The 9778-nt window shown below is 47.0% G+C and overlaps 2 pseudogenes; both read left to right on the forward strand.

Moving 5' to 3' along the window:
* Nucleotides 1-4075: 4075 nt before the first annotated feature.
* On the forward strand, nt 4076-5579 carry LOC146187889 (uncharacterized; annotated as a pseudogene).
* A 391-nt stretch (nt 5580-5970) lies between these two features.
* LOC146187890 (uncharacterized) lies at nt 5971-7771 on the forward strand (annotated as a pseudogene).
* The last annotated feature ends 2007 nt before the right edge of the window (nt 7772-9778 follow it).

Here is a 9778-nt window from a genome sequence, read left to right on the forward strand (position 1 = left end):
TGCGTTTTCTACGCCGCATGCTCAGTTATCTTGAATGTGTTTTAATTATTGTGATCATCTTGCTTGTCGAATTTCTCTGCAGTTATTATGATGGGTCTTCTCTGCATTAGCTCTGAGTTGGAAGCTCCGCGCACAATTTCGCTTCATTGACATGCTTCAGAATAGCTGTAATCAACGCTCAATTCATTTGATATGTGAACTTTATGCGCAACATATCATTGCCGTGACCATTAACCGCTCAATTACAAAAGTCGTCTCAACAAGCAAACCAACGTTACTGAAGCAAACTTCCTCGCACTCATGGCGTTGTTCCGGAGCGGCGGAGTGATGCACACGCATCGAGGCACCCTACCATGGATGGATGGAATATAGCAGCGTCCCCTTTGAAACGGGGTGGTAGCAGTAGCTATCATGCTCATTTTTCTCCCTATATCTTAATTATTGCTTTAGAATGGTTAACTAAACAATCATTCTATTTTTAAATTTTTGTTTCTAAATTACTAACATTATGTCACTTCTCTGCTTTTAGGCCACCAATCTTCCAGTCGTTTTTTGCTAGTTTCCAACGCCGGTTTATTCACTCGGCCACTGGTATCTCTAAACCCCAGAGCTTCAGGAACAGTGATTGCGCCTGCATCAACTTCCGGATGGATACCATTACATTAGAGTATAATATGGGCAAGTGTTTCACGGGAGTTACCACATACAGCACATGCGCCATCTTCATTGTTAAATTTTTTTTTTAGCTGCGTGTTCTAAGGCACCCTGATCTAGCTTCAAAAAGTAGGGCACTGCCTCTTAGTTATCAAACAAAGCTTCCTTCCTGATCTGCCTTTTTCACTTTCGGTATAATTTCACACTCTGTTTCGTTTCCATTAAATTTATCAAAATTTAACCTTCTGTGTTTTTCACCTGTTGCTTAACGCTCTTTATTTCCCCGTCTTTGTAACTAGCATACTAACTAGTTAGTATCCTGGTTCGTTTCCTCCATTGTGAGTCAACGCTTTTTAAGTATAGATATCCAAATACTTTAGCTGCCCATCTGTTACTGTCCAATTTCCTCAGGCGTTCCTCATATAATATTTTACTCTGAGCTTCCCGTACTTCGAAAGATTCCCAGCCCATATCTTCCTGTACCGCCTCATTTGTGGTTTTGCCGTGGGCACCTAGTGCTAATCGTCTAACGGCTCTCTGGTTTATTTCCAATGTCGACTGTACCTCTGATTTTAGGCACAAAACCGCACTTCCAGAAGTAAGTCCGGGCACCATTATTCCTTTCCAAATACCCCTCAAAACCTCATACCTGCTGTTTCCCCACAATGCCCTATGATTCATTATCCCGGCATTTCTTCGCCCTTTGGCCTTCAGTGATTGCTCATGCTTTCCAATGTATACCAATCCTCCGTTTACCCATACTCCCAGATATTTATATTCAGCTACTATAGGTATTTTATGGCCTTGTATTTTAAGCCCCTGATCAGTTGAGCCACTGAAAATCATCAGACCCGACTTAACTGCGCTGAAACTGAAGCCTAGAGCGTCCCGTTCGTCTCCGCAATACTTAACCTATGAGTTTGCAATTCTCACACACTCTTAGCTAGCAGCACAATGTCGTCTGCATACATCAAATCAGGGAGGCGCTGCTCTGCCGCCTCTCCACCTAATCTATATGACACGTTAAAACCTAGGTTACTGTCTTATATCCTTCGTTCCAGGTTTATCATATAAAGCATGAACTACCATGGAATGGAATGGAATATAGGAGCGTCCCCTTTGAAACGGGGTGGTAGCAGTAGCTATCATTCTCATTTTTCTCCATATATCTTAATTATTGATTTAGAATGGTTAACTAAACCATCATTCGATTTAATAAATTTTGCTCCTACATTACTAACATTATGTCACTTCTCTGCTTTTAAGCCACCAATCTTCCAGCCGTTTTTTGCTAGTTTCCAACGCCGGTTTATTCACTCGGCCACTGGTATCTCTAAACCCCAGAGCTTCAGGAACAGTGATTGCGCCTGCATCAACTTCCGGATGGATACCATTACATTCGAGTATAATATGGTCAATTGTTTCACTGGAGTTTCCACATACAGCACATGCGTCATCTCCATTGTTAAACTTCTTAACCACGTTTTAAACCACAGCGCACCTAGCGGGAGAAGCGCGAAACGCCCGGCGTTGCTACGAGCCGGCAACGCTGGCGCGCTCGCAGCGAAAGGGCGCGCCGTCAATTCATGCCGCCACCGTGGTGGCCGCTACGGCGCTGCGGTCAGCACTTCGATTTGACCTTCCTGGACATAAACGGGGCATACTACAACGTAAACAGGGAACTCCTGTGGAACATATTAAAAGAAGAAGGTATCGGTTATGAGATAATAGAGTTCCTACAGGAAATATGCCGGGATAACAAAGTAGAAATTACATAGGAAGGGATAAAAAGTACGGAAGAGTCAAAGTATGCAAAGGATTAAGACAAGGCTGTCCACTATCACCGCTGCTTTTCATGCTTTATATGATAAACCTGGAACGGAAGATACAAGAAAGTAACTTAGGTTTTAACCTGTCATATAGATTAGATGGAAAGGCAGTAGAGCACCGCCTCCACGCTTTGATGTATGCAGACGATATTGTGCTGCTAGCTGAGAGTCTTGAGGAATTGAAAACTCTAGTTAAGTATTGCGGTGGCGAAGGGGATGCTCTAGGCTTCAGTTTTAGTGCAGCTAACTCGGGTCTGATGGTTTTCAACGGCTCAACCGATCAGGGTCTTAAAATACAAGGCCATGAAATACCCAGAGTAGCAGAATATAAATGTCTGGGGGTATGGGTAAACGAAGGATTGGCATAAATTCGAAAGCATGAGCATTCACTTAAGGCCAAAGGGCGAAAAAATGCCAGGATAATGAAGCATATGGCATTGTGGGGATACAACAGGTATGAGGGTTTGAGGGGTATTTGGAAAGGAAATATGGTGCCCGGACGTACTTTCGGAAATGCGGTTTTGTGCCTAAAATCAGAGGTATAGTCGACATTAGAAATAAATCAGAGAGCCGTTGGACGATTAGAACTAGGTGCCCACGGCAAAATCACAAATGAGGCGGTACAGGGAGATATGGGATGGGATTCTTTAGAAGTACGGGAAGCTCAGAGTAAAATATTATATGAGGAACGCCTGAGGAAATTAGACAGTATTAGATGGGCAGCTAAAGTATTTAAATACCTGTACCTAAAAAGCGTTGACTCACAATGGAGGAAAAGAGCTAGGAAACTAACTAGTAAGTATGCTAGCCACAAAGACGGAGAATTAAAGCGCGTTAAGCAACAGGTAAAAACACAGAAGGTAAAAATTGGATAATTTTGATGGAAAAGAAACAGAGTGTGGAATTATACCGAAAGTGGAAAAGGCAGATAAGGAAGGAAGCTTTCTTTGATAACTCAAGAGGCAGTGCCCTACTTTTTGAAGCTAGATCAGGGTGCCTTAGACCACGCAGCTACAAAAAGAAATTAAACAATGAAGATGACGCATGTGCTGTATGTGGTAACTGCAGTGAAACAATTGACCATATTATTCTCGAATGTATTGGTATCTATCCGGAAGTTGATGCAGGCGCAATCACTGTTCCTGAAGCTCTGGGGTTTAGAGATACCAGTTGCCGGGTGAATAAACCGGCGGAGGAAGCTAGCAAAAAACGACTGGAAGATTGGTGGCTTAAAAGCAGAGAAGTGACATAAAGTTAGTAATGTAGAAACAAAAATTTAATAAATAGAATGATGGTATAGTTAACCAATATAATCCAATATTTAAGATATAGGGAGAAAAATGAGCCTAGGAGCGTCCCCGTTTCAAAGAGGACGCTTCTATATTCTATCCATCCATCCGATGCCTCCCGCTCTCCCGCGCTCCCCGTTCCCCGCACTTTCTATGCGTGCGCACGTTGTCGTCTGCTCGTCTCGACGGTGCTCCCACGTGTTTTTCGCAGTATTTGTTGTGAAGGGGTACTTGTTGGCATGCATGCTTCTTGTCCGTGTCCTGGATCAGCAAATGGATCATCGTACAAAGAAAGCGAGACAAATGCACTGCTTTGCGCCTACCTGTATGTCTGGCTAAGTATCGTCAAGGAAGTCGGGTGAGCGTATCACTTTGTTTTTTGTTCCAAAGGACGCCGAACGTTTTGAAGCATGGCGACGAGCCGTGCCCCGGGCTGACAAAGCTCTCGACGAGAACTCAGCCCTCTGTGAGCTTCACTTTGATGAACAGTATATTTATCCGGCACTTCACGCACGTGATCAACGGAGCAACAGTCAAGATTCCCCGTGATCTACCCGTGCTTACAAGCGACGCGGTTCCAACGATTTACCCAAATGCCCCGTCGTACCGTTCCAAGAAAGCCCCTCAGAAGAGGCAATCGAAAACGTCGACAAGCGGTCTCCCCTCGAAGCTGCAACGTTGCAAAATGGGTGCCTCTTCCCAAGGCGTTTTAGAGACCGCACATGATGAACGGAGTGTTTCAGATCAGCAGGCTCTTACATCTAAATTTTGCATTCAAAGATGCGAGCTACCAAGCGTGTATTGGTCCAGACACCAGATTGCTGGCTCTGATAACGTCACGACTTTCACTGTGTGTGCGTTAGAAGACCAGAATCTCTACTTTGGAAATGTAGTCCTCGTGATGTCGGGCAGCAGCGCGATTCAAGCGATGGTGTTTGTGCAAGCAACCCAAGTCAAAAGCGTCGAGGTTACCGATGCTCAAATGATTGAAGATCTTCTTCTAGAGGTAGACTTTCCATGCAAAGGCTTTGGAAAAAAGGGAGAGTTCGATGCGAACTCCAAGCACCGAGAGAAGACCTGTGGGATGGAAAGTTTCAGTGCGTCCTGTCCAGAACTAGCCCAGGCACTCGGAGCAGCGTGCCCACAGTGCCGGTATCTAAAGAAACTTCTAATTAATCAGGCATCATACAAAAGAAGGGCAGCGAAACCCGGGCTAGAACACTCTTATACAGGCTCAAGTTACGGACGGAACAGCTGAAGCGAAGCCGACTAGCCATGCTTCAAGTGAAGTCTAAGTTTGGAAATTTGAAAATAGAAAATTCTAAAATTGAAGCGTCAGTGCTTGAAAGCGCAATCAAAGTCTTACCGGTAAAGCAGCAACAGCAAGTGAGGGCACGTTTCGCTGCTTCAAGACGTAAAAGCACACATGTAATGAAGCACGAAAGCGAATGGGCTCTAGAATTCTTGATTATGTGCATGAAAAGTCCTCGGCTTTATGAGCATATCAGGAAAAATAAAATTATGATATTGCCATCACGTACATCTCTGCGTCGATGTGTGAAGAATTACAAGAGTGGGTTCATCCTGAGTGACGAAGATTTTGCTGCTGTGGCTCAGAAGACCAAAACCAAAGATCGCTTCCAGTGCCACGGAGGACTCCTCATTGACGAGATGAAACTTGCCGAGAAACTCCACTTTTCGACGAGCAGAAAAATTGAAGGTTTCGTTGACCTGGGGAAATTCACTGCAGAAAGCCAACGCTCGCAAACCTGTGATCATGGCCTCGTTCTTTTGTTCCAGCTATTGACAGGTAAGTGGCACCAGATAATTGGTGTATTTGCCTCGCACAGCAATGTCAAGGCGGAGATCCTAGCCAAGATTGTCACGGAACCCGTGATAATGTGCGAGAATGCAGGACTGCATATTGACTTCATAACATGCGATGGAGCTACATGCAACAGGAGCATGCGGTGCTTATTTGGCATCTATGAAAGAAACGAAAAGGTTGCTTGCAGGACACAGCACCCTACTGAACCAGGTCGTTTCCTCTACTTTGTATCAGATTTTCCACATTTGATAAATTCTGTGGGAACACGTTTGTTCAGAAAGGCGTGAAAATCCCAGAAGGACATGCTACTGTCGATCACATCGATATTGCTCGAAAGTGCGATGAAATGCATGACGCCACTCTGAAGGCAATGCCCCACATAAGCAAGTCAGTTGTTCGTCGTTGTGGCTTCGAAAAACAAAGCATTTTGGCTCCTTAGTGAGGAGACGCTTAGAGGTCTTTTCCTCTACCGAGATAAAATCGAGACACAGCTGGGGAGTGTCGCGGCGACCATCAGTAGAAACGATGAGAAGCTTGAATAAAGCGATGACATCACGGGCCATCTCATATGCCCTGAGACCTGGAGGGCACCACGAAAAAGTATTTCGAAGTTTCTTGTCCTACATGAGTCCTGGGAAGATATAGCTTGTGGGGCTCCACAGCCCCTTTAAGTGTTTTAAACCGCGCGCGCGTCTTTCTGTTTGTATTGTGTTTGCACGGACAGCGCGAGTGCGCATGAGCAAGCAGATAATCTTGGGGGGCATGATGTTAGCGGCGGTAGACGACGGTAGATAAGCGCATCGGAAGCAAGGCGCGGGGCCTTTCTTGTCCCGGTGGAGAGGCCGGGGGGGGGGGGGGGGGGGCAGCCGGCGAACGTAATGGGCCAGCAGGGTGTGCACGGACGACTGAAAGAAGATCGCCGACACGAAGATGGAAGCAGTGCCTACGGGAACAGCCTAGGCGTATTCGTGTGAGTTGCTGTCCCGCGAGGAGGAACGTTTCTTGTGCCGCTGTTAGCGCTTTGGCCCTATTGCTCGTTTTATTCGCTCCGGAGTGTGCTTTGTTTCGCCGCGGATTAGCCCTGAGATTCTTCCCGCTTTCCGTTGGTATTCTATAGTCGCGCGCATGAACGGCCTGTTCTCAGCGCAGTAGCGCCTTATGTTTCTTTGTTTTGCTTTTTTTGTTTATCCGGTATAAACCGCTGTTCTTAAGAGACTGAAATTGTCACTCGTCGGGCAAGGCCATGGCCCGCGGACCCTTTTTTTTTAAAGGGGAGGCCTTCAAGCTGGAGCGAAAAGCTTCCTCAGCAGTAGCACAGCTGAAGGTCTTCGCGTGACTCTGACCAACACAATACATCTTCTCAAGTATTTGACAACCGAGGTGGGGTTTTGTTATCTCATGACGAGTCGTTTTTGCCAAGACCCCATCGAAAGACTTTTTGACATCGTTCGACAAATGTCTGGTTGTAACGATCACCCGACTGCCAGCCAATTTTTGATATCTGTGAACACGCTAAGCTTTCAAATCTTAGCAAGATGGCCAACAAAAAACAATGTCTCTTCGGGACTTATAAGGAGCCTTCGTGATGCTTCTAGCGCAAAAGAGACGAGTTCTCAGAGGAGCATTGACGAGCTTCTGGATGTTGGTAACATTACGGAAGCATATAAGTTTTCAATGCTTGTGACCTTCATCGACCTTCATCACCGGGCGATGTGAGTTCAAGCAAATGATTGAAGACTGATTTTTTACGTGGCCGGTTATATCGCGCGAAAAAGCATTGCGACCACAAAGTGTGCTGAGTGCTGCCAGGAGCTTCTGCACAATAAGGGTGGTAGTCCGAAGGCTGAAGCAGCCCTCAGCGCAGCTGCTGACAGAGGAGGTTTTTTATATCCATCTGACCAGCTGAATGCACCAGTGACGTCACTAGAAAACACATTCACCCACTGATTCAGTGTGAAGCAAGTAAGAGGAGACAGCCTAATGGACTTGGTATCTTTTCTCCAGCTTACAAAGTTGAATCTTGTAGGCAGAACAGAACACAAAACAGCACTCACAGAATCATCAAGTTCTATGTGCTCACAAGGCTTCATTTCTACGTGAAATCTCAGAACGCAAAGCGGGACGAAACGCGGGAGCGAATGAAGATGTTAAAACTTTGACGAGTGCTCTGAAGTGTGCCTTCTAAGCTTTCCACTTCTTAATTAGCAACTTTTATAGTTTCAGTTATAATGTACATGAGCAGTATGTTTCTGTGATACATGATATTCCTGACGATGGTCTAAGCTATTTTTCAACGAGTTACTTTATACTTTTTGTTACTGCAGTGTCTGTCTGATACATGATGTTTCTTACCTTGCTCTAAGTTTTCTTTTTTTTAACGATCGAGTCACTTAACGTTTCACATTTGTGCAGTATGTCTCCGTGATACATAAAGTTTCTGAACGTAGTCTGTAATAAAAGTCATTTTCACATGCTGGTTGGCTTGCGCAGGTTCATGATTGCTTATTTCTGTGGCGCTCCTTTCGTTGAGAGTTGCGAGATCGTGTGAGACTTGCAAGAAAACTCTCTAGTGAGGGCTTTCACGATCTAAAAGCGTACGCAAACTGATGATCACTGTAGGCTGTAAAGACCTAACCTCGGTTTCAGACTAATCTACGCGGGTGCATCCAGCGTGAACGCAAAAAGAAAATTCCAGCTTTCTGCACGCGCGGGGAACCTGGCGTAGCGAACATTTCCAGCGCGCAGCGCGTTCGCCGCGTCGCACTACGGACAGCAGAGCCACCTACGCATGGCATGAAATGGAAGCGGCGCGCTCGCCTCCCGGTCCGATCGCGTCACCTAAACCCTTCTCCGCTGAACAGCCGACTTGGTAGCCCACCTTGTTGTTGTTGTTGTTGTTATGAACTTTATTTTTCCGCCGATCTAGGAGGCCTCCTACTCCCCGCCCCCGACACGCAGGCCTATGGGACGGAGGCCGGGGCCTCCGCGACTAAAGACAGGCGAAGCGAGAGTGTTTCTTCGCGGCTTCAGCCGCCAGGCGGACAGCTTGCTGCTGGTTGACGGGGGACTCGCTCCGCAGTAGCAGTTCCCAGGCTTCTCTACCATTTATGTTTTCCTTGGCACCAGGGGAATCAAGGCATTGCCAGATTATGTGATCCAGAGTACCCCTTTCTCCGCAGGTGTCGCATTTATCGTCCGCCTTTTCCTCCACTTGCGTGTGGAAAAGCCAGACGGGACTTGGGAAATTCCCAGCTTGCAGGCGCCGCCAAGCGACGGCCTCCTTGTTAGTTAGCGTTCGGTCCGGTGGTGGCAGGGACCTTCTGCTAAGTCTGTAGTGTTCTAAAATTTCCTTATAAGTTTGCAGCCTCTCATCCATCCAATCGCAATCAGGCGGCTCTACGGCTGCCCGGAAGTAGAGAGCTCGGGCTAGCTCGTGCACCGCCTCGTTGCCGGGGACGGACTCGTGCGCGGGGGTCCAAATAATTCGAATCTTTCTTTCAAGTTTTCCTTTCACTAAAATTTTGGCTGCCTCCGTCGAGACCCTCCCTTTTCCAAAGTTCCACGCAGCTGTTTTGCTGTCACTAATAACTATGCAGGCTTCCGTTCCAACGCGAGCGAGCGCTATTGCAACTTCTTCAGCCGTGTCTACATTTCGGCTTCTAACGGAGGCGGCGGCGGCGCGCACGTCGCGGCCGTTGACGATCACAGCCACCACCACCCCCGACTTCCCGCTAGCCGCGTCCACGTAGGTGACCTCCCCCGGCTTCATTTTCACCGCTTTCTTTGCGAGAGTCTCGGCCCTCTTTTGTCTCCTCTCCTTGTACGTAGGGTGCATGTTTTAGGTAGGGGGGGGGGGGGGGGGCACTATTATATATTCGCTACACTCTCGTGGAATGTGTACTTTGTGGCTTGTTCCTCTATCTGACTGCAGTCTCCCCCAGCCCAGGATGGGTCTGCCCGTGGTGGTTCTGCTCAATCTTTCCAGTTGCGCCATGCGCACAGCCTCCTCTACTTCCGCCCAATTGTTGTGCACCCCCATTTCGAGGAGGCGTTCAGTCAAGGTCGAGATGGGTAGTCCCAGAGCCCTCTTCGCGCATCGTCTGATGAGTGCGTCTATTCTCTGCTTTTCGTCTGATCTAATGTTTATAAATGGTGTGGCGTAACATATGCGGCTAGTG

The sequence above is a fragment of the Amblyomma maculatum genome, chromosome 5, assembly GCF_055883805.1.
Source record: "Amblyomma maculatum isolate TAMU_Amacu chromosome 5, ASM5588380v1, whole genome shotgun sequence".
In the NCBI taxonomy this organism is placed as follows: domain Eukaryota; kingdom Metazoa; phylum Arthropoda; class Arachnida; order Ixodida; family Ixodidae; genus Amblyomma; species Amblyomma maculatum.